Here is a 17533-nt window from a genome sequence, read left to right as displayed (position 1 = left end):
ATTAAGAATTATCAAGAATAGGGCCACTAGAAAATTAAGTTTTAAAAGCCCTTTTGTCCTTGTCGGAGGTATTATTACAGTTTGGCACTGCTAAGAACCGTTCTTTGGGGGAGGAAAGGAAGAGTGGACAACCCATAGCAAATCCTCCTTTTCCCACGTTTTCAGAAAATGAAAAGAGACGACAGGACCTGAAAATCTTTGTCGTAAAGATGGTCTTTAAAAATGCACAAAATTCTAAATGACCATCTGGACGGCTACAACTCCATGCACACAGCTCGCATCTAGAGGTATGGTTTTACGCTCTGGCCCTCAAGGATAACAAGTAGGCTTTTAAGGAAATGCCGTGGGAAAGACTGCTGGCTGGTCATTGTCACGGCCACTGGAGGAGCACCTGCCAGTGAACCCAGGCTGGCTCCCTCAATTTCACCAGTGCACGCACACACGTCCGCGCACCCGGGCCGCCTCCGGCGGGCCCTCTCGGCCGAGCTGGAGGAGCGGCTGCCGCAACCATTTCTGAGCTGAAATCCCAGAGCCGGCCTCGCCCGGCAGAGCGACGGCGCTTCCCGCGCAGCGCACGCCTCGCGCGCAAACCCGAGATATGACCGCGAGCTGCGACCTCGCGCGGCTGCGACGGGCCTCACCTAACACACTCAAGGGGATCATCATCCTTGCTCCTGCCCCCGGGCGGCCGCGGCCCCACACCACCTCCGCACACAGCGCGGCCAGCGCGAGTCTCCAAACGCCCGAGAGCTCCAAGGACCGCGCGTGAGGAGGCGCCGTAGCAAATGGGCACACACCAGACACCACCCCGGCGTGTTCCGCAGGAGAAGCCAGTGCACACATCTTCCCACAAGGCGGGGTTGCCAGTCCAACAGAGGAATCCTGCCCTTTTTCTAGAAAATCCCCCTCCCCTACTTTCCCTCCAAGACACTCACCTGCGTCTCAGCAGTTTCCTTCTCTCGCTACACGCGGCCGCACCCGGGCACGTCCACGCCCGTGCACGCTGCCAGGCGCAACTGGCCCCGCTCAGCTCCCGCCGCCCCCAACCTTCTCGTGCCCACGGGAGGGGCGGTGCCACCTCCTGAGGCGCCCAATTCCCTCCACTCCCGCCGCAAGGGGCTGAGCTCTAGGAACTTCGCGGGCACAACCTCCACCGCCCCCACCAGCGTTCCCGCCCAGAGCTTGGACGAAGGCGCACCACCCCCACCCCGCTAGGCGCAGCGGGGGTGCGCACAGACCTTAGACTCGGCGTCCAAAATGGACCAGGGGCAAGGCGCGGACGCCGTCCCCGCCCCCACGCCCCCCTCACTTGCCTGCTGTGACTCGGAGCTGCAGCTACTACGGCTCGTGCCACTGGCCGTCAGCAGAGCCGCGGAGGAGTCGCTCAGGGCGAGCTCCGCGGAGAGACGGTGGCAGCGGTGGGAAGTGGGACTGGAAGCCAGCGGAACCCCCACCCCACCCGCGCCGAGCCGGCGACCGCCCTCCTCACCCGGCCGGCTGCTGCCTCAGTGACGCCCGGGCGCCGCGGTCCCGCCGTTTGTAGCGGGGCGAGGAGGAGGGGCTTGCTTGGAAGAGCGCCAGGAGGCGGGGCCGGCGGCGAGTTCGCGGCGCCGCGGCCGACGCCGGCGCGTGCCCTGCCCGACCGCCCCGCGGGTCCGTGCCTGCAGGGAGACGCCGGGCTTCAGCAGCTCAACTCGGTTCCTCTGGGCTTCCGAGTCCCACCAGGCTTCCCAGACAAGGTTTCCCCGGACTGCGCGAAGAGCGTTGAGCTCCCAAAGGAGGCCGATTCCAGGTGCAAGTTTGCAAACCTCGAGGCTCCAGGCGCTAACGGGGAGTCGGAAGAGCTAACGTGGGGGTTACTTTATGTGTTAATAAATATGTTTATAAATCTACATATACGTATACACACACACTTATGTGCGTGTGTCTTTTAGAAAGTCTCTTTTTCCCCTTACTTCGCAGCCAATGGTCCTGTCCCTCGATGGAAAATAAAGGCTAAGTCCCTGCTGCCCCTCCCTCCCTCTCTAGAGGGAATCTGAGGTTTAAATAAGCCCAGAGTACCTGTGCGGGGTGCTATACTCTGCTTCAAACGCAAAGTAGGAAATCCTGCACTCGCCTATGCAAACGCTGGCCGCTAGCCGCATCCTTCCAACACCCCCCACGGCAGGACCTGAAATGGCCAACTCTTCACCGAGGGGGCGTCCCATCGTTGCCTTGCCTCGGCCCGCCCCCTCGCCAAGCTCAATCCCTTTTCCGCAGAAAAACCTGTGCCTGTCCTCAGCCCCCAGTCCCACGGCTGGAAGTCAAAACCCACTCCGGAGCCACGCGGCTGGAGCACGTTTTTACACCTGCTCGGCCGCTAATTAAGAGAGCACCTGTCGTTGGGATTTTTTCATTGCAAAGAGATAGGTTTTAACCCTTCTCCTAAAATCTACATTTAAAAAAATCACCTGTCATACCTACCTGAAATTGTAGGAGGTAAGAGAAAGGAACCGAGCAGTGGGCGACCGAGTCGCCGCAAGAACGTGACCAAGGTTAGGGCTTCAAGGGCATGATGCGGGTTTGATGCAGCAAGGTCCGCTAAGGGCGCCCAGCGCTCCCCGCCCCCATGCGACGGGCGGGGCAGGGATGGGGGAAGGGAGAGGACTCGTCTAACCCAGGGCGGGGGTGGGAGAGGCAAATTTGCCCTCTTGGGCTAAGTCTAATCAGCCTAGTGAAGTAGGGGGCTCAAGCAAGGTCACAGGCGAGACAGGCCGTCTCTCAATTTGTGGGACCCATTTTGGGGACAACGGAAATAGCTAATTGATTCTATATCAGCATTTCTGTGTCACCCCAAATCCGATTTGCAATTAAATGACCTTAATTGACTTTGTGTGGGTTCCTGGGAAAACCTCTCAAAGCGCCTGCGCCTCTTTGACCTCTCTATAAATAGTTAATTATAATATTTCCATTCCAGGCACGCGGGATTGCTAAAAATGCCTATTTCCAAAACGTTAGGCGAAAACGGGCCTACCTCATTTGTCAATCCAAGCCTAAAACTCTTAGAATACCCTACGCCCTACTTCCTGATGCTGACTAAATTGTGGGAGAGCTCTCAAGAGTTCCCCAAGTCTTCCAAACCACTTCTGCCTTATAACCCTAAGGTTTTTTTGTGAAGAGCTCCAGAACAGGTTAGCTTTATGAAGCGGGGTGCCCAACCACTTGGTTAAAAGAGGGAAAGGGGAAGAAGAGCCTGCTGTAAGACACACTCAGGCAATGACACCAATAAGGGCGAGAGTTAAAAAAATGTTGACCCCATAAAAAGCAACTTTGAAACTCTCAACATTTTTTTTTTTTTGCAGACTTATCTGTTCATATTCTGACAAATCTTTCAGATGCCCCATTTAAGAAGCCATTTTACAAGGAAGTCTTAAGGCCCAAACACATTTCCTACCCTTCTGTTCCCCAAAACACGAACACCGTTTTTCTGACCTTTAGAAACTGATTTTCAATTTGGAAAATAATGTCTTCGGTTACTATTGTCTGCTGTGTACTTCCTAAAAATTTTCATTTTAAGCCTACGTTTTATAGGTTGCAGTTAATAGTGTAGGCCTGGAAAATAAAACATTCACCTCCTTTCCACCCTTAGAGGATGGGTCTAATAAATAGGGTTACGGAGAAAGGCTGTAGGTTTAGAATCTTAACCAACGGGAGTGTTTGCACATGAGTGGGGGAGGGGACAGAATCCGTGCATTTCGGGGAGAAAGTACAGAGACATCCAACCCTGTCCAGCAGTGTTAAGAGTAAATACTAAATTGTTGGCTATTTCTCTCACCCTCGCCATAATAAAAGCAGACCTGCATCTGGTAATTACGAGAGAAAATACCCAGTCTCGCCATCAGTTTTGCTAACTGGTACTTGAAAATGGGAAACGGGGAACGTATCCAACCTCCAATTTGTCACAGTTGTATAGCTCTCGTATTAATTCTTTACAGACGTGAAATAGGTGGGTACGTAGCAACGTGCTGGGCATAAATTAAGCAACAATGGCCACGCGAGGTCTCGTCCGCTGCGGAGCTCCAGTGGCGGGCACTGCCACCTTGCCATCCCTAGCCCCCACCGCCCTTTGCTGAGTCGAGTCCAGGAGGCTGGCCGTGCTCTGGCTTTCCCAGCCGGGAGAGTGGGTGGGGTGAGGAGGAACGAGACGTTAACCCAGTCGGCTTTGTACCTTTTCCCCATCCTCTACCTCTCGAGCACCACATGAGCGCTCTCACGCACACACTCACCCACACCCCCTCGTGCCAATAATTTAAACTTCTCTTAGGCAAAGCCAGCACCTCGTTCCACCACTACCACCCCTTCCGCCCTCCCCGCCCCGCGAACATCCTGCCCCTTTCCTACATCTACCCTGGATTCTCTCTTTGGCAGTTGAAAGCCAGCTGGTTTCTCCTAAACCTTGAGAAATCACAAAAGTTAAAATGAAGCGTGTGCCTGTCTGCCCAGCTTCTCATCCCCAACCATCTTTCTCCTGGCGTCAGTTTAACAATAGCTATTCGAGGAAGCGGGGGGGGGGGAGGTAAGGAGGGGGTGAGGGCCACCTAACCGAGTTGGCTCTTGGGGTGGCTGAGAAGCCTCGCGGCTGCAAAGGGATTCCCCTTCCCTTCGCCCAGAAGGCGAAGTCAGCCGCGTAGGACCAAGGACAGGGGCTTAGAATCCACTTCCCAACGCCCAGCACAGCGAGGTTCCCAAGCAGCCGCCACTTCACAGACACAGCTCCAAGGATCTTATTTACGCTTTTCTGAACAAAGGGAATCTCATATCCGGTACAGGCTTAAGAATTCAGCCCCAAATTGGCTATCTTCTTTTAAAACTGAATTATGATAATTGGAGTCCGTGAATCCGAGCCCGCATACAATGATGAGTTTTGACAGCTTCTAACAACCCTAGCCTCAGCCCAGCCCCAGCCCCAGCCCCAGCCCTCAGGCGGCATGTACTTTTTTCCGTCAACTACAACTCGCTGCCTGGTGCAGCATCTAAATTCCATCTGGCGATCCCATCTCCCCAGCACATGCTATCTGGTTAATGCAATTAAGCCTGTGGTTTTCGCTGGTCTAATCTGCCAGTCCAGGCTTCTGATTCCCCTTAATGATTCTAAAGCCTCTCCCGTCCTTCGGTTGCTGAGCGAAAGTAGAGGCATGCATCCCCAACATCCAAGTTATCCCTCTCTTCCCATGGAATGAACTTCCAATTTCAGTCCTGAAGCTCGCTCCACATCTAACCTCCCATTGTACCCCTGCTCTCCCCTGGCCACATTTACCACTTAAGTTTCTGCCATGGACATTTGCGAATATTCAGTACGCTAAGCATGCGTCCACCGTCTTTTTGTCTAGCTCTTTAAAATTAAAAAAGCAGAACAGTAGCTTTGAAATGAGACAAACATGTGCAATTAACTTCATATTCTGTATTCCGCTCACTTACAGGTTTTCTGGGTTTGCCAGCGCATCGCTGCAACTAATGATTAAAGAAACCAAACCGAAACTTACCTTTCTCCCTTAAGGTTTTTGTGTATGTGTGTTTTTAAAGTAACGGTGCAGTTCTCCCAATAAGGATGAGCAAGAAGCTGCTGGATAGTTCTCTTAAGACAGCACGAAACCTAAACTGTGCTCGGCTTAAAAGAAGCAAATAAAAAGAAACGCTTTCGACCCCAAAGTCCAATGCTAAAAGAAATGGCGGAAAAAAAAAATATGAAAGGGGAGGGGAAACTTAAAAAAGAGTTATAAAAGACGGAGAGACTACCCTCCTATTGCCGTTCAACTAAACAAAAAGGGGCAAGAAAAACAAACCAAGGAACAAAGAAAAGAGACGAAAGAACGTTTTTTCAAAAAGACGATGTCTTTCTCCTTGTTGCTTTTTAGTAGGTCGCTACAGGAGTAAGCTGCTGCATCTCTAACTGAGAACAGAAATAGGGGGGAGGACGTCTTAAAAGAGAGGTGGACTGGACCACAGATTTATAGCACCGTATCACCAACCCCTTCTCTGCCTCCGCACTGCCGTGTGTGCAGCTGCTCTGCCAGGCTCCTATCCCGAGCAGCACGCGCGGAAGTATACGCCGAGTCGCGCCACAACGTAACTTGCTCATCGCCCCAGGATCCTGATTGGTCCAGACGCTTCCATTGAGGGCGCCCAGGCGGGGCAGCGTGAGACGATTGGCTTTGGGCTTGTGTCACTCTCAAGAGCTCAATGGAGTCCCGTTTCAAGGTAAGTTGTGCGGAGAGGTACACTCAACACTGGCGGCGAAGGGAAATGCAAGAAGCAAAAAGAAATGTGGAGACAGCAACGTGGGAGGGTTGGAACTGTACTATCAGAGTTTGCGATATGGCACAATCTCCTTTCCTCTTAAATCTTTCAGCTTCAGATAGATTCATTTCCTTTGCCATCACTGCTGCATCTATGGCATATTTCTTTATAACATTAAACTCTGTCCGGTATGTATGAATCATTGAGAGCTCCCTCTCTTTGATCTGAGTGAAAGGGATGAATGTACATCCATTACTTGCCCGCATGCCTTTTTCAGTACTGTATTTTGTATTAGATGTTAGGTAATTGTATGTCTTTATTTTAATATATGCATATTTCAGATCTCTTTCTCCCCATCACCCCCTTTTTAAAGCATCCTTTTAACATAAGGATAAAGTCAGAAATGCTGTAAAATAAAGCTGCACGGTTTCAATTTGCTTGCACTTTGTTAGACTATAAAAATGTAGGATAAAAATCCTATCCAGAAAAAGAGGTACTGAGTAGAGCTAAGGTCCTTCACTTCGAGGCGTCTAATGGCTCTCAAAAAGAGCAGCTGTACATAAAATTGAAACAAGCCACTCCTCTGCGTTTGCAGACAGGTACAGTCCTTGGACCACACATGTATTGCTGACAGCAAAGATAGACAAACATTTATCAGGGCTCTTTCTGTGAGGATTTAAGAAGTTTAACCAGAAGACCAAGTACTGTTAATGTTTCTGCTTCATAGAGGAAGACTAATTAATTACAACCCTATATTTTAATAGCATTCAGGAGACCAAAATACAGTTTTATGCATGATAATTATTTCTTCCTCTAAGTGAAAGTGAGGTCCTCAGGATCGTCTGGATCAATATTCACTTGACCCAGGTTCTTTTCTAGCCAGAATTTCTCCTTTCAATCCTGAAAGATAGCATCAACTTCCTAGACAGTTCGTACCATTCTTACACAATGTAACGTATCTTCTCCAGAGGCACATGCCTTTTTGAAAGGAATTCCTTTACCTATTTACAACTAGTCGACATCTTTGAGAATGCCGGAAAAAGAAGACACAGGTAAGAGTTAGAGACTGCAAAATGGTGGGGTGTCATGGAGGGGAATGGGGCAGATGATAAAATGACTTGGAAGTGAGGAATACAGTAAATCGGTGTTCTTTGAGAGTGTCCTTGAGTGTTGATAAATGATTAATGGTGAATAAAAGACCTGTTTATCTCCCGTGTAGCCTGTATAATAATATATGAGTTCTATTACTTTGCATGACAATAACTGGGGGTTGAGAAAGAAGGCTTGAATCTATGCTATCTTATAATTAGCATGTATAAAATCATGCCTTAACCTCTAACAGAGTCTTAATTTCAACTTAAAACTATTCTCTAGACCTGGGTGAAACTCAAAGCAAGAAGAAAGAAAAACAGTTTGATGAAATGGAGTCAAGGGGGAAAAGACAGAAAGAGTAGGTGTATGAATAACAGAAGATTGGGTTTGTAGTCTGCCTTCAATCTCTTCCCCCTCATCCCCAGCTTCATACAGAGAAATAAACTTTAAATGAATACAATTTGGGGAAAGTATAATACTGTTTGATTTAATCAGACTTACCTATGAAGTGAATTGTCTTTCTTTCTTGTTACCACACTCTTAAATTAATACTGAATTAGTTGCGTATGCTCATATAATTTCAGTATGTTGAAGTAAATCTTTACCATTACAATTATATAAGTGCCTTCTAACTAGGTGGAAATTAATACTTTGTTTTATTGTTTGGTACATGTTTATATCCACAAGAAATATTTGTAGATAACTGCGGTATATTTTCCAAAATGATAAGGACAGGTGTGGAAAGCTGGTAGTGATACGGAGTAATAAAAATCTAGCATGTGTATTATGTAAAAAAACTACATAGAAAATAGTAAACTTGTTCATTCAAATGCAAATTGATAAATTCTGTAGATTCAGTATTTATGGGTTTTTTCCAGCTTGGGCAGAGGGACAAAATATTATTCAAAGTATTGTCATCCCTAACATGTTGTCTTTTTATGTAGGTAACATGGACTTAAATTATTTTTAAAAAATGAAAGTATCTTAAAATGCTGTTTTACTTCCTCATTTAAACAGATGTTTTTACATTTCAAAACTTTTAATTGGATAGAGGTATCATAAGCAACATGTACTTTTTCAACTTTTAAAAATAAAAAAATATTGATTACAGCCACTTTAAAACAAAAGTTATATCTGGATGTAGATTTCACTTTGAAATTCATGTGTCATAGCTTGAAACATTAACAAATACATACTATCCTGTGATTAATTAATGAAGGCTGTGTGCAAATATCTCATTTTAGAATAAGCAAAAAATACAGTCAACCCCTCTTCACTCATGGTTAGGTAAAAGAATTATCCGTAACATCTGAACTGGCACTAGATAAGCACTTAAAAGACATTTGAGTATGATTAAGTCATATGAACTCTGATATATCTTCCCAAGTACCTGGCATTATTTTGAATTTCAGCAGAAAAGGGAGAGATGAAGGGGGTGACTGTGAACTTGGAGAAAAAGTGTGATGTGGATCAAGTTGCAAAAAAGCAGTTTTCAAAACTGAAAAAGTAATGAATTATTTTATTAAACTTTCTATACAAAAGAACAGTTATTCACAAGAATATGTAAAGCTGTTGTGGAAAATGTCTTTTAGGATAAATAACTCCCTTAAACTAGTCCTCCTGGGGGCAAGGGAGGGAGTGATTTTACATTTTATAATAAAAGGTACTGTAAACTACTTGTAACATTTTTTAGGCAAATAAAAAAGTTAAACTACTAAAATGAGTTTGCAATGTTTAGGTTAAGGTCGTAATTCCCAACAGTAACCCTTAGATGAATAAAAACACTATGTGTTACTTTGGTGGGGTAGGGGGTTGTGGTTCATATTATTGGAAATGTGATAGTTTAATGACTGCATGAGAAATACAGATATCATATAACTTGCTGATTACTCCTTTATTTATTCTTCTTAAAGTAGTATGTCGACTTGCCTTCCACCGTAAGGGAGGAAAAGTTGTGAAAATTGCCACCAGTGTGAATTTATACCGTGGTAACCACGCAAGAAAATGAGGCAGGAATTAGCACCATGGACAGAGACAAGCAGACCTCGAATTAAGATTTGCAAACCTTGACAGTGTTTTCTGTCCCTTTCTGTGAGACACGGAAACTGCACGTCTTGGGAATGTTTCATTTCACGGGACTTTGCGGAAAAGACTGTCCTACTCTACAGAAACTCATTTATTTTGAATTAGGCTAGCTTTTCTTAGGGCTCAGCCATTGTGGCAAACCGCCAGGAGAGTTAGAGCCCCCAACTCGCTGCGTACCCTCCACTGTCCTCTTTTACATACATTCCCTAGCTGGAGTGAGCCCGCCTTTCGTCAGTGTTCAGACAAAATAAATGCAAATCCAGGTAGTCTTGGAGAAGTCTGGTAAACATACTCCAGAGTTTTTAACCCTCGAAATTCCCAGCTGGAATTGCAGCAAAAATGCCTACCTGCTCACCATTGCTCCCCTCCCCCAGTTCTCCTGGCTCCCTCCACCCGTGGCAAAGGGGTAAAGCCTTTTATCCGAAGGTGAGTGACTCCCAAGACTATTTTGCGAAAGATCCTTTACATTGCAAACACTTTCGTTAGAGACAGTGCCAGGGGTGGCAGTGAGCGGGATCTCACACATCCTTTACTTTCTCTTTACACTGTGTCTTTAAACTCCTGTTCAAGGGGGAAAGACTAAAGAGAGCACACTCAACGAATATTCCCCCTAAATCCTGAGGTTGCTGTTTATACTTAAATACGCATGAATTGTTCATTTAAATGTTTTTAAAACATGTAACTAGTGTCGCGGTAAACCTTTGAGACCAGACTAGGTTAGTTCTACCTTCCCAGCTCTCCACCTACACACACACACACACACACACACACACACACCTTTTTTCCCCCCGAACCAACGTATGAAGTTCACTGGCCTTTAGATGATTTGCCTGCAGATATTCAGACTAAGATCTGTTGCACATGACCCAGAGTGTCTCGGAAAATATATTTACTGCCTCAGGTCGATGATTATTTTATGTAGACGCTCCCACAAATGTCCCCAGATTTCCCTCCCCTCTTTTACTCAATAGCAACTTTTAGGAGAATAAACTCACGTCTTTCCTGAGCGTGCAAAGGGAAAATCTAGGTGACTAGACAGGGTGAAGAAAAAAAAAAAAAAAACAAAGAGGTGAGAAAGGGCAAATCATCCTTATGTGCGTTCCTTTCAGGGATACTAACAGCCTTCTTTAAGCTTCCCCCTGGAGCCGATACATCTCATGCAAAATTAATACGAGTAATTAAAAATAGCAGTTTCCAAAGTTAAAGGTAACCATCTGTCTCAGCTGGTAGCAATCAGTCTTTTCTCCGGCCCCTTTACCGGGATCTGGAAAGAAACGGTTTTTCTGCTTCCGATGCTCGGAGGCTCTTTCTTATATTGAAGATTTACGTTTCCACTTGTGTGCGATGCACGTCTAATTTGAAATAATAAAGCCGGGCTGAGCAACCAGTCAATCAGAGCCATCCAGGGCGCTCAGCACGCCGCCCAGCCCTCCACCTCCCTCTGGTCTCTAACTCTTTCTCTCCTCCCCCACCCTCGCTCTCCTGGCCCTCCCCCTCCTCCTTCCTCCCTCCTCGATTCTCACACGCGCTCACACTTTTCCCCCCACGTGTGTTCAGATCAAACCCTTGCCCCACAGAGCAAGTGACGGCACCGGGGCACGGTGACAAAGGCGGAGTTTGTTTCAGAAGAAGACTGAGGCCCGGGGAGACACAGCAGCTAGAGAAACAGCTGTCTTATCAGCCCGCTGCAGAGATGGAGATGGCTCGAGAGGTCCTCAACAGATAATCACTTGAATAGGTTTGCAATGCGCCAAACTTCACGCTTGAGAAGGCCAACCCAATGTAGTGAGAAGCCCAGATCCTGCTCCATTCTGTTTTATCTGGGCTGTAAATTAAGAAATTGAAATTCAGGTGGCAGAGGCAGCAGTCTGCTGATAGACCGCTAAAGTAAACTGTCATTAAAATGCTTTCGGCAGGCAGAGGGGGCACCTGGAATGGGATATTGTTTAAAAAAAAAAAAAGTACTGGGAGGGGGCAGTAAGCAGAAAAAGCACACCTGGCTTAAAAATTATTTGGGGAAGGGAAGCTGTGACAAGTGGAAAAGGGACACAGCATCTGGCCATGATTCCTAATCTTAGCTACTATGAATAAACAATTTGAAAAGTACAGTATGAAGTTGTGTGAAGTTTGGTGTGATGAGAGATCAAGGGACAATGTAAATCAATCTGGTATAAAAAGGAATCCTGTCTTTATCTGAGCAGGGGTGAGAGGAAGTGGATATCAAATGGACTCTAGTTTTTCTTTCATTGTTAAAAAAAAAAAAAAAAAAAAAAAGAGCAGATCAACCAGATACAGAGGAGTTACCATAAATCGAAGTTAACCTGGCTTTTTGGTTGAAGTGATAGGGTCACAGGAGAGATTTCAGGATGATTTTTACAGTAGCCTAAGAAATTATCATCTACAGGAAAGAATCTGCTGAGCTAATTACAGAAATAACAGTTATATTTCAACTCCCTCCTCCCTTTACTCAGGTAATTGCTATAGGATAATTCAGGAAACAAAAAATCCCAGGTATGTACTCTGACATCTACCTGATTCTTATGGCATACTGTATATCTAATTCTTCTGTCTGCTTTTTTGGATATGAGGTTTGAAATTTTATGCATTATTTAAATAGATGTTTTCACAAATATTTAATATATATAATGACCAGCATATAGCCAGTGACCTTGTTGTCTGGATTCACTAATGTCTTAGTATTATATCTTGTTCTTTGTGTCTTAAGTGAATTGCAAGTTCTTGGTGTCCCTTTATAAGGTGAGTAGTAAGTATGAGAAGATACATGGCATTTTCCACAATGGCATTTATATTTTAAGTCTTAGAAATACTTATAAAAAGTTACCTTCAGCTGACAACACATAGTTAATACAGCTTTAGAAAATGAATCAATTTTTATTTTAACTTCAAAACTGTGATCAATGTCAGAATGCACTTAACTGACAACATAAAGGCTTATATCACTTTAGGGTAAGGAAAAATCAAAAATGAATTTGTTGAAAAAGTCATGAGAAAAATTTTAAGATGCTGTAATAAATTTTAGCAACTATTAAACTATTTGAATAAAAAACAATTATAAACTTTGAAGTTGTTATTTGATTACTCATAGGGTAGTATGTAAGTCATGAAATCTCAAAGACATTTCTGTTGAATAGTTATATGCAAAAAATCCTTCATTTCTAACATTAAAAAAAATAGGTGTCTGAGGGTTTTTTATTCTTTTAAATTTAAGTGTATAGATGAATAAGTGCTATATGTATCCTTTAATGAGAGAGAAATGTATGGTTATGTAAGCTAACTGGTCCTTTCCATACCATATTTTCCAAAGAGTTATACTGGTTTAAATAATGGCTACTATATATGCATATTAAGAAATATTATTTTAATGAATTCCAGCATTTTAGGCAAGATTATATTATCTCTAAAAATAGGATAAAAAGATATTTTTCTGCTTGTTAGAAAACAAATTTGAATTATCAGCTTTAATAAGCCCCTTAAGCTATGATTTTTTTTTCTTAAATTGAAAATGTGCACACAATGGACAGTGTAAACTATTCTTTGTTAATACAGGTAAGAATTTTTTAAGATGTGAATTTGCATAAAGATTAAAAGATACACTGTCAATAAGTTAGAAATAGGAAAAAAGATATTTTATAAACATAGTATTTCAAAACTAATTTTAACAAGTGACATTTTTATTATGAACATAAAATCTTTTAGCATGAAATTAGTATAAAAATCATTTTTATATAAATTTTTGTCACAAAAGGAATGATATATGTGATTTCTAAAGGCATAGCAATCATTATAAATGATGAAAAATAATAAAATAACCAAAAATGTAAAATTAGCTTTAAAGGATTTTCAGTTATTAATCCCCCTCTGTAAGAAATGGGATACTATATTTTTAAGGGAAACAATCTTCCTATGATGTATTCAGGCAAAAATGGTAGAAGCTTTTGAAATATCCAAAAGTCTTTAATGTTTTTGTTTAATGACTGATTATAATTCTATTACCAAAAATATCAGACATAACTATGTCCTTCCAGATATAACATTTATCATCAGGTAAGAGTCAAATGAGTGATACATAATCACTTCCTATTTCTAAATATTTTTCCTAATCTTTGACAAAAGGCCCATTTCAATTTGATTCAAGTATCCTTTGAGTGCCTAGCATGTGCCAGAATAACAAAATTAGATTAGAGACAAGAAATGCTTGAAGGAAATCAGATTATATTTTGGGCGATAATAGTAAATGGAAAATTCAAGAGGTTTAAATAACTCAGTTAATATGTTGTATAATACATATTCATAATGTCTGGTTTATGTTGTTATTGTTCATCGTTACAAATTTTTGTAAAATATCGCTGTTTTTTAAAATATATAACGTCAAAAAATTGCTCCTTTATATAGGAATTGTAATGTTATCCTTCTAGGAGCTACAGTTTTACAAATTGTTAATGGCTTGGGTTTTGACTTCAGACACGTGGATTTGAACCTGATTTCACAGGATCTTGGACAAGTTACTTTACTGCCTCTAAGCCTTGGTTTTCTAATCTATAAAATAGTGATAATAATGCCTAATTTAGAATCACTGTGAGGTTAGATGTAATCATAAGTATAAAATACTCAAAACTTCCTGGCATAGAGGAAGCAGTCAATATATGGTAACTACAATTATGAGAACAAAAATGATAACTTAGTACATTTACTTGATAAAGCCAGAATTAGAATTTCTGCTTTTATATATTGTCTCTTAAATATTTTCATTAGCTCTCATTAATGTCCCAACTGATATATTTCATGATAAATATTCTCTCACATTTCTAATTGCAACCAAGTTTAGAAGGCACCAAAAGGCATAAAATCTTCTATCTGCCCTGTTATGTGACTTCAATATATTTCCCAATACAATTTCATGATTCACCCATAAAAAGTTGTGGGTCTTCAAAAAGGAACTGAGTCTGAGATCCCATTTGACTGATATAATAATAAAAACACCTTAGATTTTTATAGTACCTTTTATCACAAAAAGCTCAATGTACTTTTACATATTTATCATTGTAACCCCAGGAGGTGAAGGAGGACATAAATTATTTCTCATTTTCAGGGGGTATAACAGAGGCATTAGGAATTTAGGTAACATTTCTAAGGTTAATAGAAATAATTTTCCTGAATATCAGTCTTTCTGCAATCTGTTACTCTCTTTGGCATTACTTATGGTATTGTTACTTTAGTTAGGCTCAAATGTTGTCAGTTTTGGCATTAAGTATAGCTTAAAATTCAGTTAATTACTTGATGAAATCAAGTTGAGTCAAATATATACCATAACAGTCTAATCAAATTAAAATATTTTGATGTTAAGACACTTTTATTATTCAGTCTTATATATGCACACATTATTCTTATTTACCATTCTTTGTTAATTTCTAAGGCAAGATTTTAAAGGTTATTACTCATTTATGGCCTTCAAAGAAACCAGTTTCAATCTACTTACCAGTCACCTCTCCCTAGGCTCATTCTCCCATCTCCACATCTATTTTTATAGACTATTATCTTTATTCCATTTACACAGGCTAACAGTATTTTCTGCTCAGTTTTCTATTTAGATTGTGTTTGAAAAAATCTATCAAAATAAATATCCAAAGGAATATAGAGGTAGACTATATAAAGGGCTTTTTATAACAGTTTTTTTGTTTTGAATAAAACAAAAATGTATAACTAACATCCTCTTGACATTATAAAACATAGAATATCAGAAGAATACTAAAACTTGCTTATGGTTTATAGTTTTGCAGTTCCCTCCTGGGCTTACATTGCTATGGATTGATATAGAGCTGTAGCTGTGGACTCTCAGTAAGTGAAATGGAAGGAAACAACATTTTGCAGCCTGATAAAAGAATGAACCTTAAACTTGTAGAGGTATAAATTCATTGTAAGTCACAATGGCAAACAGACTTAATGTTTTTATTTTAAGCTTCAATAAGCATCTGTCTGCATCTTAAATGTATCATATAATTTTATAAAATTGACCCACTCAAGGTCAAGCCCAGTCATGTGACTGCCAGACTTCTATGAGCAAGTGTAATTAGCACCAAGAAGAAACACATGAATACACATAGAACAGCCTGTGCTGCTGTTTATTACCATTTCACACTAACCTCTCTTAACTCTTCATGTTGATGTGATTAAATAAAAAATCCATTTTCTCTGATGGAGCATTTTAAGGCTGAGGATACTGTTGTAATAGAAATAATATTCTATTCCTTTGGTCATTATCATTCTGATGTGAGAAATTAGAGAATACGGTTGCTTCAAATGTCAGTTTTTGTAAACATGAATTGGAAGATGTAACATAAATAAATGGTGTTACAGACTGTTAAAGCTGTATGAGTAACAAATCAACATTTCTTTGAATTATTTTGACACAATTTACTGTGAATTTTTTTTCTCTAGATGATATTTCTGGATTCCTTGTGCAGACAATAAAAGACTTTCTTTTATTCAGTGCTTATTATTTAACTCATAGAGTACTGATATATTCTAGAATACTAATATTTATAGATGTAAAATGAATACTAAAAGACAGGCATGTCTCCATTTATTAGTCATATCAACAGGATACACGAAAGTTTGAGCCTCTTTGTAAGGTTTGTATAAAAGAGGAAAATATTTATATATATTACAGTGTTCAGTCCTCAGTTTTAAAAGATCTTTATATAAATCTACTCCATTGTGTGTGTGTGTGTGTTTGTGTGTGCTTTAGAGCAAATAACAGGAGGTTCAGAGGTGAAAATTACAGGAATTTGTTGAAGCAGACCAGTCTGACTACAGTAGAGGAAGTAGGCTATAAAACATAGGAAATCAATTTGGTTGGGTATTGTGGTATCCCATTACACTGATTTTGAAAACCAGCAGAGGGAAGTACAGATATACAACTATTAGAAACAGGATACACAGGATACACAGAATACACCTATTGGCAACTGTGAATTTTAGAAATGCCAAACAGAAAGATATTCAAAGGTAGAGGAATTAGAACCAACACATAAGCAGGGTTAAGAAGCTTTCGTCTAAAATTGCGATGAGGTGGCAGGGTCGGAGTATAATAGATACGGGGAAAAGAGTTACAGGTAGAGAAGAGGGGTTCATAATGAAAGTATTTTGATGGCCAAATTATTTCCACCAGCACTGGGAAAGAGATAGAGTTCTGAGCAAATGTTTCTCAGCCAACAAGCCCACGGAAGCTGTGAGGGAGAGAAACCAGGGACAAAAGCATGTCAGACTAACGCACTGTGTAGCCCTGGATGCCTCTAAGATACCTTTGTGCCTAAGGGAGGGCTTTAAAAACAATGCTGAGAGAGCACACATTGTGGCACTAAGCAAAGATCTCTAGACGTGGAGAAAGGAGACATGAGTCCCAGCATTGTTTCTCCCACTAATTAGCTGATTCTCTTCACAAAGTCACTGTCTAAACTTGATGATTCCCAGGAGAGGACTAGATTAGTAATAATAATAATAGGTAGGTGTATTATATGCTAGGTAGCATTCTAATGCTCTACATGCATTAAATCAGTTAATCCTCACAAGAATCTTACCATTTTACAGATAAAGAAACCAAGGAAGTTAAGTAATTTGCCCAAGATAACCCAGCTAGAGATCAACAGAGCTGGGTTTTCACCCCAAATGGGCCGTTTCTAGGGCCCAAGTCCATAGCCACTTTTATTAGAGTACCTCTAAGGTACTTTCCAGATGTCAAATTTGGTAATTTTAAATAAATACAACAGAAATTACAGATGACATAACATTTGCAAGAGAACAAAAGCCTTGGGAAAGTAGATATTACAATGAACATAAACAGATAAAACTATTTTTATTTCAGAAATAATCATACTCTTATAGCTTGCCATGCTCTCTACTGCTGACAAATAGAAGAGAGAGAAAATTTATAGTTGGATGATTTCTTCCTTTAAAAAGATTCAAGTCAAATATAATAGGATTTTGAGAAATATTTTATATAAGATGTCCTAGGCTATTCTAACCGGCGAGTAACATTGTTTTGCGGTTTAATTATTTAGCT

General features: G+C 41.6%; 1 protein-coding gene across 32 annotated transcripts in view; it reads right to left on the bottom strand.

The window, feature by feature from the left end:
• Nucleotides 1-17533, bottom strand: part of ELAVL2 (ELAV like RNA binding protein 2) — a 159855-nt gene that overhangs the window by 130117 nt on the left and 12205 nt on the right. For 4 of the 32 annotated variants that reach the window (XM_064380894.1, XM_021675344.2, XM_064380991.1 and 1 more), the window contains exon 1: nucleotides 2464-2829. The exons of 7 other annotated variants lie outside the window; for them this stretch is intronic. The gene's annotated coding sequence lies outside the window, so the exon portion shown is untranslated. Of the gene's footprint in view, nucleotides 1-641; nucleotides 866-935; nucleotides 1019-1313; nucleotides 1514-2061; nucleotides 2082-2463; nucleotides 2830-5522; nucleotides 6048-17533 lie in introns of those variants that run through there. 21 more of the 32 variants (XM_021675340.2, XM_021675343.2, XM_021675350.2 and 18 more) reach the window with 11 other exon arrangements.

The sequence above is a fragment of the Aotus nancymaae genome, unplaced genomic scaffold (genome assembly GCF_030222135.1).
Source record: "Aotus nancymaae isolate 86718 unplaced genomic scaffold, 86718_ANA_hifiasm-v0.15.2.pri h1tg000003l, whole genome shotgun sequence".
Classification (NCBI taxonomy): Eukaryota; Metazoa; Chordata; class Mammalia; order Primates; family Aotidae; genus Aotus; species Aotus nancymaae.
Note: the sequence above shows the minus strand (reverse complement) of the source record. Positions and strands in the feature narration are given on the sequence as shown.